The following is a 17,789-nucleotide window of genomic DNA, read 5'->3' as shown; positions in this document are numbered from 1 at the left end:
TTTCATTGTTCATTTACACGCCATTTGCACTGTGTTGAATGGAATATAGCGAAAGTCTGCAAAAAAAAGTTCGGTCACATTTACTGTTAAAATTTCAGTATGACTTCCGGAAATTAGCTTCAGTGGCTAAGCTACAGACAAACTTACACTATCGGTCCTAGTGGTCGATTTGTGCCCCATTGAAACCCATTATAAACGCTATTTTTCACGGCAAAAAAATTACGGTCAAATCGATCGTGATCGGTTATGTTTCCGTTTCCGTTTGCAGTACTGGCCTTAGAGTTTTAATTTTTTTATTTGTCCACCGGGTGGCGCCCTTGCTCCACATTTGACCCCGGGCTGGAAAACAGCGGGCTGCTTAAACAGACCTGCGGGAAACGAAGCCTCATTTCCGGCGTGCAGCAGCGGCTTCGCCCGCTGATCGGGCGGGACCATTTTCGGCCCCTAGGACCATTTGAGGGTGCTTTTTTTTTTTAATCAACAGGAAATGACGTATTTGTTGTGACGTGGTACCGGACGTGTGTGTTGGAAAAAGGGGTCCGACGCAACATGCCCCGGTCATCGTCGGGAGTTAACCCGGGAGGATGCACTGATTTCGGCCTAGAGGAGGAGCATTTGCCGCCTGGAGACCATTTTCTGGTCCTGAAAAAAAAAAAAAAAGGCGATCGAAATGAAGGTTGGTGCCAATCTTTAGTCCATCTAAAGGCCTAATTATAATAACAATCAAATATTACTTCAAATGTTGTTTTTTTTTAATATTTCGTTTTGTTTTGGGGGGCTAAAAAAAACGGTGCGCTCATGTAATTAAACTGCGATTAAAAGGGTTAAAACCCCCGAAATATAATTAAAACTTTACATGGATAGTTCAGGGAGAAGTAGTTTTAAAAGATTGGCTAATTTAAAGTGGAATAAAATATTAATATATAAATTTTTCATAGCACTTTTTTGGGCGTGGTCGATTTGTGGCTCTAGGTCCGATAGTGTATGCATTTTTCTAGGACCCCCCAGAGGTTAATAAAAAAAATCCCAATACGAAGGCAAATATTTCATTATGAACTCTAAATATAAAACCAGACAAATAATTATCCTGTGATTTGATGCAAATAAATAAGATGTTATGATGGTGTAGATGTTTATCAATATTGATAATAATTCAGTGTCCAATCTCAGGTCATTGGCTCAGAGTTTTATTGGCCCATTTTTCTTGACTTGTGAAAAAAGATTTGTGCTTTTATGATTTTGAATATAAATGCAGTTCAATGAACTCAATATTTGACATTGTGTCACTTTCAATCTGGAAAATGTCACAAAACCCTTGAAAATAATACAGACTCACCCCTGTTTGCTGCAGGCATCACTTCTGTGTAAAATATGCCTGTAAATTAAACATGTGGATTAAGTTAAAAGTTCATCTGCAGATTTTTCTCTGTGTTAAACAAACGGTGTTGGATGGAGCAGCTACAAAGTTTGCTTTTCTTCATGTCAGAGATTGTTGTCAGGTGTTTTGATGAAGGAGCTTTTCCCAGTAAACATTTTAACAGTGATTACAAGATGCCACATGCAGGGCCATGGAGTAGGGGTATGTCACCAGGGTGCAGAGGAGGCTACCCCCCGTCCCCCCCCCCCCCCCGTCCCCTTCTGGCTGCATCTCCCTCAATTTGATCCCACAACTTAGACATTCACATTACTCACACTCTCATTACACATACATATAGGATCTTGGGGGTGGGCACGATACACGGAATCCAAAGTACCATCAGGGTGTACACCCCACCCCTGGCGTCGTTGCCCACCTCTCAATTTTAAATACACGTAGACATTGAGGGCTAGCAGGAGGGACTATGCGCTTACCTGCTGCTCTCTGGCAGGTAGCTCCATGCCCTCCTGGGTTTTAAATGCACCTTAGAACACACATACACTAACACTACAATGAGCGGGCGGAAGGAGGTTTGGAGTCTTCTCTCACCCCCATTCTCTGCGGCCTGCTGGAGCGGGGGGGCTAGGAGGAGGAGTTGGCCGTCCGACTGCGGTCTGGAGTGTGGGGCCTCCCTGCTGCTGCGGAGTCGGGGCAGTCTGCCTCTCCCCACCACAGGGAAAAGGGTAACACCACCTGGGTCTGGGTGCAGTTCCCCCCTCCAGGGGCAAGGGTACCTAGACCCGGTTGGTAGAGTACGCTTGGGGAGTGTGATCGTGTGTACAGCGTCTCTTTATGTCTGTCTCCACGTTGGTTGAGTGTGGAGTGCACATGAGGGCATGAGGGTGGGAATGGATGTTTGTATCTGTGTGTGCCTGTATGTCTGTGTCTATATGTCAGGTTGGGTATCAGACGCCACCTCTCTGGGGACATCTCAGGCCCTCCAAGGTTTGGAGGCCTATCTCCCCCCACCACTACTTCCCCTGCCAGTGGCAGACTCCCTCAGACATCGGTGCATTGGTGGTTCTTTGTGTCTGGGGGTGGGCGTCCAGGTACACACCGGCTCACTCCTTGGCGGCCGCTTATCGGGGTCTGGAGCCTGGGGCTCGCTCGGGCCACTTCGGAGGTGGGGTGCCCCCGGCCTCTCGGCCTGGGGCTCGGTCACTCAGGCACAGCTGGCTGCCGGCGGAGCTCACGGGCGCGTCACTGCAACTCCCCCTGACTTCTGCTCCGCGGCTGCTGGGCGAGCCCTCATCTGGGACTCTCCTCAGCTCTTACTGGAACAGTGGCGCGGCTGCCCCTCTGTTGGTCTTCCATGATCTCTTGTGTTCTGGGGGCCTCTGGATGTCTGGAGTTTTGATCAACTCCATACCTGCTTCATGCCCTGGAGGATGGGGCTGTGGCCCCCCCACACCCTCTAGCAGATCATTACATGAAGGAACCTTTTAAAAAAACAAGCGCGTCCATGCTCACAGGTATACACACGGGTGCTCACACACACAAACTACACCCTTTTTGGCTCCTACCCCAAAGCACACTGTGTTCTGTTGATCTTATGTGCTGCACAATAATGTTTAATATTTAGTATTTACTGTCATATTCCCATATATCATTGTGATGTTGTTTATTCTATTACTCTTGTTCTCTTCTGCTTGTTTTCTTTTTTCTTTCTCAACAGGTGATCCAGGTGATCGATATATGCATTTTTTTTTCTGCCCATTCTGTTGGTTTTTGTCTTTTGCCCTTCTCCCCCGTCCCTCTTCTCAGCTGTTTCTCTTTCCCTCTTTCTTTCTCCCCTTCTTTCCCCCAGTCAAGTCTGTCCCGTATTCAGCAGGTGAAAATAAAATAAACAATAAAAGGTGAATCAAATGGACCATTATGGCCAGGCTGGGATGGTCAATTTGGTAAAGTAAATCCATTGGGCATCTTTCTTTGCCTTTAGACAATAATTCTGATGGCAAAAGAGCCAAACGGGACAGGCAAAAAATCCCACCCCCCCCCCCCAAAAAAAAAAAAAAAAAACAGTGATTACAAGAACAGCGCTGTTGTTCTCTTTCACTCTACCTGAGCTCACCATCTCAGTAACAGCCCCACTCTTTGGTGTAAATTTGCCTTTTTATTATTTCTGTAACTTGATTTTTCTTACCTAATGTGTGCTCACTGTCTGTGTGTTTGTGTGTGTCTGTGTCCACAAACTTGGCCAAATAAATTAAAAGAAAATTCAAAGAATAAATAAATTAGGGGTTAAGAATCAGAATAGTTCATTATGTAAATGAGTCATGAGACGTGAGAATCCCTTAATTTTTTTTATGTTTCCATTTTTTGTTAAAAACTGATTCAGTGCTGGTTTCACTGCACTCCTTACACTCCTTAGGCGCGGAGGGCTACGGGCTAAGCTAAAGCTAACACCACACCGGCTGCCTTTACCCAGTATTTTCCTCGCCAATGTCCGTTCTCTGGCAAACAAAATGGATGAGATACGGCTCTCCATCACTAACAACAGACGGATTATGGACTCAAATGTCATGTTTTTCACCGAAACATGGTTGAACAACAGCTGCCCGGACAATGCTATCGAGTTAGCAGGACACCACACACACCGAGCCGACAGGCTAGCAGATGACTCCGGCAAGACCAGAGGTGGAGGTTTGTGCATTTATATTAACAATGCTTGGTGCATGAACTCCACTACTACTGAGAGTCGCTGCTCACCTAATGCGGAGTTTTTAATGGTCAAATGCAGACCTTATTACCTCCCCAGAGAACTCACTTCTATCATACTCACTGCCGTGTATATACCCCCCGACGCTAATGCTAGGTTGGCCATGAAAGAACTTTCTGCAGCCATTAACAAACACCAGAATAAACACCCCGAGGCTGCTTTTATTGTTGCTGGCGACTTCAACCACACCAACTTAAAGACAGTCCTCCCCAGATTCCACCAACATGTCTCCTGCCACACCAGAGGAGACAAGACTTTAGACCATGTGTATTCCAACCTGGCTGGAGCCTACAAAGCCACACCCCTCCCCCACATTGGACAATTGGACCATCTCTCCCTGTTCCTCACACCTAGGTATTCACCACTCATGCAACGTGTGAAACCTGCTGTGACAACACCTTCTCACTCCCAACTCGTCAAACGTGTGACGCATGGTCAGGCTCCCTCTGCTGCACTTATGGACGCGCAGGGTACCCCTCTCGCGTCGGGAATTGACGTGAAGGGTCCTCCGATTGAAGAGATTGCTGCGGAAGTGCCTGTTGTCGGTATATTTAGACATTTTCCAAATCACATTGTAGTGACGTATACAGAACACAATAAATTATATAATGTAAACAACTACCTGAAAAACAGGTAGAACGATGCTTTTGTATCGTTTATTGCATTTACGGAGGGAGTGATGTATGCTGGGTAATGGCACAGCTAGCTACTGGGTTTATTCACCCGCTTCGGCTGTTATCAGTCCATACAATGGGCGTTATTAGCACAAATCAGTCCCATAGATATGGGCCATCTCCTGCTAGATTGTTCAGAAGGTTGTTCTCATCCATCCAGATGGAGGATCACTAACAGGAGCGTGGAAGACTCCAGAATCCACTCTGGCTGGAATCCGGTGGATATGCAGTGTGTACAGGTAAGACCATTTAAACGGACAGCATTTATAGAATGACCATTAAAAGTCAGCGAGTGTCAGTAATGTTAATGTGGTTATCTTAGTAATACACGGAGTGCTAATATAACAGCTTTAAGATGCATTTGTAGATATTATTACGTGTTTTACCGTCTTTATGGTGCTAGCTTAAAGTTACGGTGTAAACGTTAGCTTATATTGGAGTAAAGCTGTTACTGGTTAAACGATGTTAGCACAGAAATATTAGCTTCTGTCATGACTGATGAAGTTACTAGTTAATAAAGTTTTCAGTAAAGTGTTTAATCACAGCCACAGACTGACAGCAAATATCTCGATTAGCTTCAGTGCATCTGTAATAAATATGTGCAAGTTTCAGTGCTTCGTTTAAACTGTATGATACTTATACTGACCCAGGGTCAGTGTAAAATACAATCCTAGCTGTGTGTACAAAGCCTGGCTCCTTTAATCCTGCATGACAAACCTCAGGATGCAGGTTATTATTACTCTTTCCTGCTGACACACCTGTCACACCTGAGAGTCAGCTAGAAACTTACAGTGACGTGGACATCATGCAAAGACTGCCAGACTCTGTAATACTGTAAATGATCAGTGACTCGGGTTATCACTAAACTTTAAACAGTACCTCTGTGTCTCTGTGTGCTGAACATCTAGGATTGAGTCAGGCTGCATTGACTGTGGGACTTTAATGTGTTAAAAGCAGGTTGAAGACGGCTCAGAAACATTTGAAGATTAAAATTTAGCATTATGGCTGCTGGTGGTTTGTAAAGCCTCTACTCAGCTGTATTTTTTTTACTAATTTATGTTTGTTGTTGTTTAACACAGATTTCAGAAGAGCAAATATGCTTAATAGTTTAACTAGATTTCATTTGTCAGTGTGGGACTGCTGAGTCACCGGAAGAACTCATTTGATTCATTCTCCACATGATGTTCATATACAGAAATGTTTCACAGGAACTGATTTCTCCCAAAGGGTGAACTAGTGTGTTTCCATAGATTACCTCTGTATGAATGTGCTTTTAAATGAAGGCAAGTGTTTGTCCTTTTTTGTTCCTCAGGTACAGTACGTGATATCAAGGGCAGGCGGTCAACACTGGGGGTAGACAAGAAGCAGACGTACTTCCAAGAGGGAGCTGCAGTGAGGTCAGAATCTGAAACAGCTCAGGTTTATATTTTAGAGGTTATAAAAAAAATCAAAATGTATTTATAAAGAAACCTTTAAATAATAGTCATAATTATGATTATTATAAGAAATATCAAACATTTAAGTGTTAGCCCTGCGATAAACTGGCAGCCTGTCTTTGTCCTGTATCAGCTGGGATAGGCTTCATCCTCCCGCAACCCTGAATTGGATACATTGTATTCCAATTATGTAATCTGATCATTTACAAACTCAAGGTATCTAATCAAAATGTAAGTAATAATTATAAAATGGGAAAGCAGAAATAAGTGTGACATGAATGTAAATGTGTGAGCTGACATAGAGGACAGCTACATGTAGTCTGAAAAACCTTTGTTGTCAAGTTTGCAGGTCTATCAGCACGAGACATTCTTACATAGAAGAGACATTAAAGTCTCTAACTCAGTGAAGCATTATTGGTCCCGTCTGTTTGGATAAATATAGTAAGTTGATGTTTGTCCATTTATTGACACATTTTCTTAAGTGCTTATCCAGTTCAGGATCACAGTGGAGCTGCAGCTGGATATGTTCACTAAATAAACCTTACAAAAGTTAACAATAAACCTGCATCCATGTACGTTGTTGTCCACAGGATGAGAAAATCAAACTGGAAGACTGTGGAACATGTTAATAAATGCTTGTGTTTATCCCTGTGTCTTTCACAGGAGGCGCTGGAAAGTTTCCCTAATAGTTCCTGGTGAATCAAAGCAGAACCATAAAGGTTGCTGGACTGCATGATGACCTGAGCAGTCATCCTGTTAAAGGAGGAACCAGTTAGAAGCTGTTTTCAAAGTAGCTGAGCAGATGTCATCTCAAGTAAGCGATTAACTGTTTGTTCATCTGTTCTGCCACTTAAAGAGCATTTAAGGACGTCTTTTGAGTGTCCAGTTGAATTAATTCTACTGGCTCTCATGGTCATTTGTTATTATAGACATATTTTTCATGTTCATCCAGCTATTTAGTAAATTCTATCTATTTAGTAATATCCGTCAGCTATAAAATGTAATATAAATATAAAAATATCTAAATATCTCCTGCCCTTTATGTTTTAATGATGTAAGTCTGTTTACATTAGCATTCCTCACATATCAATGAGATGCTGTACAGTACAATCCTACTGACACAGCAGAGGGATAACGACGGCTATTCAACATCATTACACGACACATTCAAGCTGCATGACGCAGACAAAGTGACTAAATCATCTTTTTTGTGGTTTATTGTCTTCAAACCAGCAGACAAAGCTGATGGCAGAAGATGTCAGAGAAGAACTTCAGGCCGTGGACTGAAAAGGTATTTTTTTCTTGTTATCAAAAGACATTTGGAGTGGCAGCTTCTACAACTGGTTGTGCTAAAGTAAAGCTTACAGTCTAAGAAATCACAGTGTTGATATTCAGCACAAAGAGAAAAGCTCACTTGTTTGAATTTATTTACAATCATAGTTTTATAAATTCTGACTGTAAACATCTTTTACAGCTTTGATATTGTTTGACACTTGATATCAGGTGATCGGGTTTAATTTAAAGGTTTCTGTGTCCCAATGAGCCATTTACACTGACCAGTGTCAGTTTAACGGTAACACATTCATTATTTAGATTCAACAGAGAAATAACTGAATGTAAAAATGGCAGCCCTCAGGCAGGTTTATAGAGATACATGCATGCATTATGAAATTTATATATCCCAGATAATTGTTATTCATCTAGTCATGGCAGACCTACCTCTTCCTCCCAAGTTAACTGCAACCCAAAAGAACTAGTGGGGCTATTTACACACTCACAACCAGTGTGGGGTAAAAAGAGCCACCAAAAAGCTGTCAGCCACAGATGTGCTAGAAGAGTTAGAAACTCTACTTATGGAGAAACTTTCTAAGCCTAACAGGGGACAGGAACTCCTGCCCAAATAACATGATATAACCCCACATACAGCCCAGCCATAAAGTGAACCAAGTCATTTAGTTAAAGACAGCATGGGACCAAATGCATGTAACCAGCCTGCATCAACCTGACATTTCTTCCTCCTGAATTAAATGAATGAATGGATGAAAGTTAAATGACTACAAACCTAAAGCCACTAGTTCCCACACTGGAGCTCCCTGACACTGTGTGTTAACCGTATTTAGCTTGTATCAACAGTTGTAACAGGCTAAGCCACCTGAGACACTGCATTGAATTTGTTCCTGTCTTAATGATTTCAGCTGACTGGTTTCAGCTCAGATGTTCTGCTTTTTCCTTTCAGTAGATCAAAGCAGCTCGTGCTCCTTCTGCTTCCAATTTAGAAGAAGAAGAAGAAGGCGAAGGCTTCAGCGAAGTGGCGTTCATGGTCTCAGTGAACAGTCACGGTCACACACTGCATGTGGTTTTAAAAGCAACATGTCTGTTCAGTACAACGATATGTAATATTAGTGCAGCTACGGTTTGTTCTTGAACATCAGTTCTGTTTTCTACTTTGATCACTTAGACCAAAAAAGTGTTGTTTTCAGATTCTTTCTTTTACATCTATAAACCACCTGTTCATTTTTTTTATTACAATTAGTTTCACATGAATGTTAGTGTTTCCTTTATGATCTTTTAATGCTTACACTACACTGTACATGTCTACATTAGAGACATTTCTGTTTCCTGTTTCTGTTGACTCAGAGTTGTAAAATGTTCTTTTATTTGATGCACAATATGAAGCTTATAATTTTCTTACAAATAAAACTCTGATGACAAACATGAACAGCTGTGCTTATTTCTGAGACATGAGTTTTTGAATGTGTTCATATTTAGACAGTGTGCATCTGTCTGCTGAAACTGTGATGGTGAACCTGAGGTGATGGTCAACAGAAGGCAAATATATATCAGTATAAAACAATATTGAAGTAATGTCTTTACCCTCTGCAGCGTGTGGACGCTGTGCACGCAATCACCTTATTCACTGTAGTAAACATGCACCGCTAGCTCACGTGACTGTCTCCATGGTTACATCGTATATTATTAGCTATGTAAACAGCTTCCAAAGATACCGCCATAGCTCTCTGCAGCTGTAACACTGTCACACTTTGCAAATCATTTCACGTTTTTGATAGTTATGAAGACAGAATATGTTTTTAAGGTCATGCTAGGCGGTTGCTATGGTGGTTGCTGTGGACTCGGGTGGACCGCGTCTGATTCCTGTTATTAGCTGTCCGCCGCAGGAAGGCTGCGTTCCATTTACAAGTAGTGACAGTCTGCCGCAACTCGAACTCAAACCCCGCTTTGTTCTTTAATTATAGGCCTTTTATAGCCGTTCATGACATGCGCACACACACACATAAAGCACTTTGCCTCACCATGAGAATGCAAGTTTACCTAACCTAACCTTAAAGTATCTGATATAGGATAGAAAAATGAAGCAACCAGAGATTTAATGATGAAGACTCTGGGTTCTGTAGTTCACGTTTTACAGTCCTGAATGACTCTTTGCATATAATTTATTGAAGAGGAGTTTAGAATGCACTTTACATTTAGCCTGTTGCTGTTTCATTTTTTACATTGTTGCTGTGTTATGTTATGAATAAGGTTCACCTGCTGGGGGGTTGATGGATCAGCTGGACAATACAGTCAAAGACAGACTTCATTCATCATATGCAAGAATCCTAGTTGGATTTTTGTTGTCATTCATGTTTTTGAACCAAATATTGAAAACAATTCTGACAGACTGGATACCTCGTCAGGGTGTACATTACCTTGTAGTCAAGCATCCCAGGACAGAGCCCTGCCCCACCATGAGCCTGGGTGGATACGTTGTTATTAATATAAAAGGACCAATACTGAATATGAATATTTCATGAAAATTGAATTATAATACAAATTAGTAATAAGGGTTTCTCTGCGCCCTTATCTACCCCATACTCAAAGAGCTGCGGGCAGAGAGGGTGACAGGAGAGGATGGCATTGAAGAGAAGATGCTCGGTTTCTGGAGTCTCCTGGTCCTGTCAGTATTAGTAGGATGCATCTGCTGTGTCTTCTCGTGGATGCTCACCTACCTTGACTCGTTCCAGCCTGGTATGGATTTCCCAACACTGCAGACAGTGGCCCACGTCAGAGACGTTTAATATTGATTACATATGTCTGAATTGCTAACCCTAACCCTAACCCTAGCTCAACAGACCACAATGCCCTGGACTGTCAGTATTATTACATGCTGTGAACATAAGTAGCTTTGATCACAGTTTATGTTGTAAAAGAGAAGGAATATTGGAAAGAAAGATCAACATTGTGATATTATTTCTTCCAAACTGACCAGAAACATGCTTGTCAGACTCTCACAGCAAAGGATCAGACTCACTGTGCATGACGGCTCAGGCCAATGATGTCTGTTAGATTGTCAGTTGTTTAGTGCTTCTGTACAGTGAGGGTCACGTCTCTATTTCAGAATAATTAATATGCGGAAAACACTAAAAGTTGATTGTCTTCCAATATTCTAGCATAATTAAAAAACTTTGACTTTGTAAGTACATATTATTAGTCCTAATGCCAGCATGATTCTTCATAACTCCTGCTTTGAAATACTGAACTTACCTGATTTACCTGATGAAAGATAATTTACAGTGGCACTCTGTCAGGATCATTCTGACTGTAAGATCACTGTATTAATCTGAATCCTTCTGAAATGTGCTGTGAATGAATGCTGATGCAACTCACTGTGGGAAAGCTGTTAATAAAATGAATCTGTGACACATGCAACACATTCACAGAGGAAGAGGACACAAAGGGAGGACACGCAGAGGCTGTGTTGAAGTCAGAAATCCAAATCTTTATTAAAAAACAGGCGGCGGTTACAAACAGGAAGACAAGCAGTCCATCAAACAGTCTACAGGGTCAAACATACAGAGAATTCAAACAGCAGTAAAAAATAACTGGACACTGAAAAACTTAAAGCAATGTGTGACGCAATAAAAGGAAGCAGCGCAGTATATTCACTGAATTATCATCAATTACAAAAGAGAAAAACGACGATTTCTAAGGATTATTTTCTTAAATGCAGTTAGATTGTGGCTGGTAAAGATGGAAACATACAGAATGTAAACTGTGTGAGTTTGTGAACTTTGTTAGTAACAAATGAGGTAAAAAAACAACAACCCCAAAACAGACAAAACACAGAACGAGGCTCTCACTATTCATTAATAATTAGAAAGAAACATTCTGGTCGTGGATTTTTACAGTCTTAGTTCCGCTCGCTGTCATCATTATAATCATCATGATCAATGGCGAGGTCCTGAGGTGGGTGGGGCTGTCTCTGGTGATGTCACCATGAAGGAACAGCATCTGGCACGTGTTGCTGAAACATCCCAGTACACTGGTGTAGTTTCCTCTCCAGCTGTTTGACATGTGACACTTGAACATTAAGGGGAAGAAAAAGAAACAGTGTTAGGTCAGGTGACCACATGGTTTCTAAAGTAACTGACAGGAAGTAACCAGGCTGTTAGAAATGGATGGCATGTGTTTAGAGTTACTGGAGTTGGGTAACTCTACTTACCAAAAGCAGAAGCACACAGATGAAGGATCAGATGCTGAATGTTGCAGGAACATGCTCATGTGTGGTGGTCATTCAGTGCTGCAGGTTAGACAGTCCAAGACTGATATGCTGCCCATCTGAGAGTTTGAAAACACACATGCAAAGATTTATTTTGTGTTACAGTCAAAGTTGGATGTTCATTTTTGTCCTTTAAAAATGTTTGTGTATTTGAAAGCACTAACATTTAAGGATGACTTGGATCGTCTCCTTTAAAGGGGAGACAAGTGTATCCACTGATCTACGTCACTTTACCTGGATGATGACTCCTCCCCCCTCACTCAGAAACACTCCTAATATAACCAAGCAAATAAATAATATTGAAGATTTACTTACATCATTACAAAAACATCAAAAACATCTCCCTTTGATTCTATTTCTCCATTCCTGCTGAACATCAGGCAACAAATATCTCAATAAATCACAGTAAAATGTAAAGCACATATTTTCTTTGTCTAACCTCTGCAGAGCCTCTGTCAAGAAAAACATATCTGTAAGCATAAAACAAATATACATTCATAACACGTCACTGGACAAACCTCGGTCAGTTGATTTCCTCTGTGCAGTGCAGACGAACATCAGTCAGCAAGTGACTCTGCTGGTTCTTCTGAGGAAACACCACCGTCTCTCCACACCGTCACCATCTGTGAGCAAAAACTGCCGCTCTGCTCTGCCAGCATGTAGGAAATCACATATCACACACAGGCGTGAAGAAACATCAGAGCTCAACTTTGGATACTTTAGATCTAAACAGATCAAAGTAGCTCTTAGTTTCAGCAATCAGACAAACAATGATACCAAACTGATTCTGTATGAATACAATATGGTATTTTCAATACAGGTGTCAAATTAATTTATTAACACTAATACAGATATATGTACATTTTTTTGATAAATTAGTTTGCTAAATTATAAGAATATATATATATATATATATATATATATATATATATATATATATATATATATATATATATTTTTTTTTTTTTTTCATTTAACAATTGCAACTGAAAGAAATTCAATATTGAACAAAAATATATTGTCACATTCTTTGCATGCTCAGCATGCTGACAGACTTGAAGTTGCTACAGATTTTAAGAAGTGATAATTATAGGGAAAAAACTTCTCTTTTTCATCCGTTTAATCAAACATTTGATGCCTCAGCTGTCTCAGTCCTGTAGCGTTCTGCAACTACAACTAACCTGAGGCTTGGATTTGGCTGCAGGTGCCCCTGTACATCCTTCTCAACATGTGGGTACCATTTAATCCCACTTCTTCCTGAGCTTTGCTTCATCACAAGACCAAAGGTGGCATCCCGTGTCAGTCTTATCATCATCCAGAAGAAACATTTGAAGAAACATCATGGAGAAGAAACATTTACGCGCCTCCTGGTTTTGTTTTCTGATCCTGCAAAAAGACTGAGGACAACAAAGCCCAGAGAACACGAGATACACAACATCCAACATTCAGACTCAACAGCCTCCATAAATGAACAGCACCAGGTTGGTTCAGTTATAGTAGATATAAGCATACTTCACATTACTGGGTATGAATAATAATCAAGAGACAAACTTTGAAGATGCAGAGCATGATGTCCCATCATCAGACTGTAAACAAACATCCACCAGGCTTCTTTGTTGCCAAAATTGATGATTCTCCCATCAGGGATCAGTAGCGTGTGTTAACCTGTGGTATAAGCAGCAGTCACTGAAATATTACTGTTTCAGACAAGAAATCTAGCACATAAAAGCCAGGGTGGTAGGGATCTCTGCAAACTGACTTACCTCTGCAAGTGTGAAGCTCAACAAAAATCTGCCTCTCCAGTCACAGACAAACAAAAACTCCAGCTGGGAGATAGAAAACGCTGTCTGGGTCTTGCTGGATGTTGCTGGTCAGAGTCCACACATTAGCAGAGTGCTTCTTGGTCCCACTGACCCATGTGGACAGCGACTGTGGAGAACTGTTCTGGAAAACAGAGAAGAGAATTAAAATAACAAAAAGCCAAACAGGATTTCCACAAAGACTCTCTTGGAATCAGCGATCAAAAAAAATCACTGGTTCATATTAAATATGAACAGGTTCCTTAAATGTACGCAGTTCAGATCTGTTTTAATTTAATTTCCTTCACACAGCACATTCGTCCAGGCTGACAGGTAAACATAGAATTAATCTCAGGTAACATGACTCATAGTAGAGTTTCAGTAAGAAAGATTGCAGGCTCTAATATTATTACCACACAATCCAAGGACACACCAACAGCTCAGATTTGTAGAACTATTTAAACAAATGTCTTCTGAATATTCAATTCATGTTCACAGTGGGAGGGGGGGGGGGGGGGGGGTGTCATGGGATTTTTTTTTTTTTTTTTTTTTAAATGACATCAGAAACAGCAGTATGCGACATTACGTGATGGCAGAGCTTCAGTTCATCCTTTGTCATTTTTTTTTTTTTTTTTTTTTTTTTTAATAAATAGGACAGGGGGAATGAATGAGAGAGAGAGGGGGAGAGAAAGAAAGAAAACCCAAGGGGAGAAGAGACGGTGAGAAGGGGGGGAAGAGAGACAAAAAAAAAAAAAAAAAACTCCTGGGTCACCTGTATGGAGAAAAAACAAACAAACAAACAAACAAACAAACAGAGGAGACAGCAAACAACAAAGAGCAACATAATAATAGAGAAAACAAAGCACCATCACAATAAACTAGCTAGTCATAGATATCAGTATTTACTAAGTAATAAACGATATTGTGCAGCACGCAAGATAGACAGCGCACAGTGTGCTTTGAGGCAGCAGCCAAGAAAGCTTTAGTCCGCGTCTGTGAATACCCATGTGTGCATACCTGTGTGGATCAGCATGCTTGCATTCCAAAGGTTTCTCCATGTAATGATCTGCTAGGGAGTGTGGGGGGGCCACAGCCCCATCCTCCAGGGTGTGAAGCGGGTATGGAGGAGATCAAAACTCCAGACATCCAGAGGCCCCCAGAACACAAGAGACCATGGAAGACCAACAGAGGGGCAGCCGCGCCACTGTTCCAGTAAGAGCTGAGGAGAGTCCCAGATGAGGGCTCACTCAGCAGCCGCGGAGCAGAAGCCAGGGGGGGTTGCAGTGACGCGCCCGTGAGCTCCGCCGGCCCCCAGCTGCGCCTGAGTGACCGAGCCCTAGGCCGAGAGGCCGGGGGCACCCCACCTCCAAAGGGGCCCGAGCGAGCCCCAGGCCCCAGGCCCCGACAAGCGGCCGCCAAGGAGTGAGCTGGTGTGTACCCGGACGCCCACCCCCAGACACAAAGAACCACCAACACACCGACACCTGAGGGAGTCCGCCACCGGCAGGGGAAGTGGTGGTGGGTGGAGATAGGCCTCCAAACCTTGGAGGGCCTGAGGTGTCCCCAGAGAGGTGGCGTCTGATACCCAACCTGACATATAGACACAGACATACAGGCACACACAGACACAAACATCCATTCCCACCCTCATGCTCTCATATGCACTCACTCCACACTCAACCAACGTGGAGACAGACATAAAGAGACGCTGTACACACAATCACACTCCCCAAGCGTACTCTACAAACCGGGTCTAGGTACCCTTGCCCCTGGAGGGGGGAATTGCACCCAGACCCAGGTGGTCTGGGTGCAATGTCATGGGATTTTTAAAATAAAGTCTGCAACACAGAAAGAGCTGTGATCAAGCTATTTATTACTGCGCCAACACACATCAAACATCACAGTTCAGTCATGTCAGCGCTGCCACAGAAGTGGTGCTCCTACTCCTTTATGCATTCCAAGGAAGAGGGAGGAAGTTACAAACTGATCCTACCACACTTCATGTGTCTCGCTATGAAACCTAACGGATCAATGGTTAAGCTGTTTTGTGCCCTTGGCCTTATCAGCACCTGTAAAGGGAGTCGTTTTCTCAAACTGCTGACGCTGAAGTAAGTTCATCTAGTTTTAGAAACTTTCACTGAACAGTAACAGTGTCACAACTAAGCATATTTATAAGCACTTAAATACTTTAAATGAGAATAACAGAAAATTTCTATTACAGGAGCTAGAGCCTGTCCCAGTAGTCATAGGTAGAGCACACCTGGACAGGTCACCAGTCTGTCAGAGGACTAACACAGAGACAGACATCAGAGTAACAAATCTATTTAAAATTAATGTAAGTTTGCTGCAGCTGTATGTATGAACATGTGTTTCTGTGCTCACAGTCCACCTCTCAGGAACCAGAAGTTCACTTTTAGTCAACTTTAAACAGACTTCACAAAAGGCTGATGTGGCTGGATCAGTAGTCTGATTTAAGTACGACACCTTTGGCCAGGGATTAGTCTGGTGCATCGCTTCACTGCAGTCTTACGTATTTTCCCCACACCTGAATAAAAAATACTGATATATACAAATAACAGCTTCAGCTGATGCAGCCTGACTCAATCCTAAATGTTCAGCACACAGAGACACAGAGGTGCTGTTTAAAGTTTAGTGTTAACTTGAGTCACTGATCATTTGCAGTATTACAGAGTCTGGCAGTCTTTGCATGATGTCCACGTCACTGTAAGTTTCTAGCTGACTCTCAGGTGTGGCAGGTGTGTCAGCAGGAAAGAGTAATAATAGCCTGCATCCTGAGGTTTGTCATGCAGGATTAAAGGAGCCAGGCTTTGTTCACACAGCTAGGATTGTATTTTACACTGACCCTGGGTCAGTATAAGTATCATACAGTTTAAACGAAGCACTGAAACTTGCACATATTTATTACAGATGCACTGAAGCTAATCGAGATATTTGCTGTCAGTCTGTGGCTGTGATTAAACACTTTACTGAAAACTTTATTAACTAGTAACTTCATCAGTCATGACAGAAGCTAATATTTCTGTGCTAACATCGTTTAACCAGTAACAGCTTTACTCCAATATAAGCTAACGTTTACACCGTAACTTTAAGCTAGCACCATAAAGACGGTAAAACACGTAATAATATCTACAAATGCATCTTAAAGCTGTTATATTAGCACTCGGTGTATTACTAACATAACCACATTAACATTACTGACACTCGCTGACTTTTAATGGTCATTCTATAAATGCTGTCCGTTTAAATGGTCTTACCTGTACACACTGCATATCCACCGGATTCCAGCCAGAGTGGATTCTGGAGTCTTCCACGCTCCTGTTAGTGATCCTCCATCTGGATGGATGAGAACAACCTTCTGAACAATCTAGCAGGAGATGGCCCATATCTATGGGACTGATTTGTGCTAATAACGCCCATTGTATGGACTGATAACAGCCGAAGCGGGTGAACAAACCCAGTAGCTAGCTGTGCCATTACCCAGCATACATCACTCCCTCCGTAAATGCAATAAACGATACAAAAGCATCGTTCTACCTGTTTTTCAGGTAGTTGTTTACATTATATAATTTATTGTGTTCTGTATACGTCACTACAATGTGATTTGGAAAATGTCTAAATATACCGACAACAGGCACTTCCGCAGCAATCTCTTCAATCGGAGGACCCTTCACGTCAATTCCCGACGCGAGAGGGGTACCCTGCGCGTCCATAAGTGCAGCAGAGGGAGCCTGACCATGCGTCACACGTTTGACGAGTTGGGAGTGAGAACGTGTTGGCTGTGAGGACAATTAAAGTGTGGCCAGAGGGGACAGACGCAGTGATCCAGGACAGATTTAAAAACACAGACTGGAATATGTTCACCCACACAGACCTGGACCAGTACGCCTCATCTGTACTGGATTACATCTCTGAAACCACAGGCAGTGTCACCACCCAGAAACGGATCACCATGTACCCCAACCAGAAGCCTTGGATGAACCGGGATGTTCGTCTCCTCCTGAAGGCCCGCAACACTGCCTTTAGGTCAGGAGATGCACACGCCTACAGCACAGCCAGGGCTAATCTAAAGAAGGGCATTAAAAAAGCCAAACACCATTACAAAAAGAAGGTAGAAGAACACTTCTCCAACTCCAACCCCCGACGCATGTGGCAAGGACTCCAGACCA

The 17,789-nt window shown here is 42.3% G+C and overlaps 2 long non-coding RNA genes across 5 annotated transcripts; one reads left to right on the top strand and one right to left on the bottom strand.

Annotated features, from left to right (window-relative positions):
* Window positions 1-6,993: 6,993 nt before the first annotated feature.
* On the top strand, window positions 6,994-8,898 carry LOC309702772. Of its 2 annotated transcripts, none has more exons than XR_014275723.1 (3): window positions 6,994-7,060; window positions 7,480-7,537; window positions 8,483-8,898. It is a non-coding gene; the product is annotated as an uncharacterized lncRNA (long non-coding RNA). The 2 variants fall into 2 exon arrangements; XR_014275724.1 differs by having other exon boundaries at window positions 7,026-7,060; window positions 7,483-7,537.
* Window positions 8,899-11,002: 2,104 nt separating this feature from the next.
* LOC309702760 lies at window positions 11,003-17,070 on the bottom strand. 3 transcript variants are annotated; one of them, XR_014275704.1, is made up of 7 exons: window positions 16,878-17,070; window positions 13,567-13,747; window positions 12,985-13,468; window positions 12,322-12,452; window positions 11,968-12,075; window positions 11,747-11,862; window positions 11,003-11,604 (listed from the first exon to the last, which is right to left on the bottom strand). It is a non-coding gene; the product is annotated as an uncharacterized lncRNA (long non-coding RNA). The 3 variants fall into 3 exon arrangements; XR_014275705.1 differs by having other exon boundaries at window positions 12,322-12,447; XR_014275706.1 differs by lacking the exon at window positions 12,322-12,452.
* Window positions 17,071-17,789: the final 719 nt, after the last annotated feature.

Source organism: Aulonocara stuartgranti (genome assembly GCF_965226115.1).
Source record: "Aulonocara stuartgranti genome assembly, chromosome: 3".
In the NCBI taxonomy this organism is placed as follows: domain Eukaryota; kingdom Metazoa; phylum Chordata; class Actinopteri; order Cichliformes; family Cichlidae; genus Aulonocara; species Aulonocara stuartgranti.
Note: the sequence above shows the minus strand (reverse complement) of the source record. Positions and strands in the feature narration are given on the sequence as shown.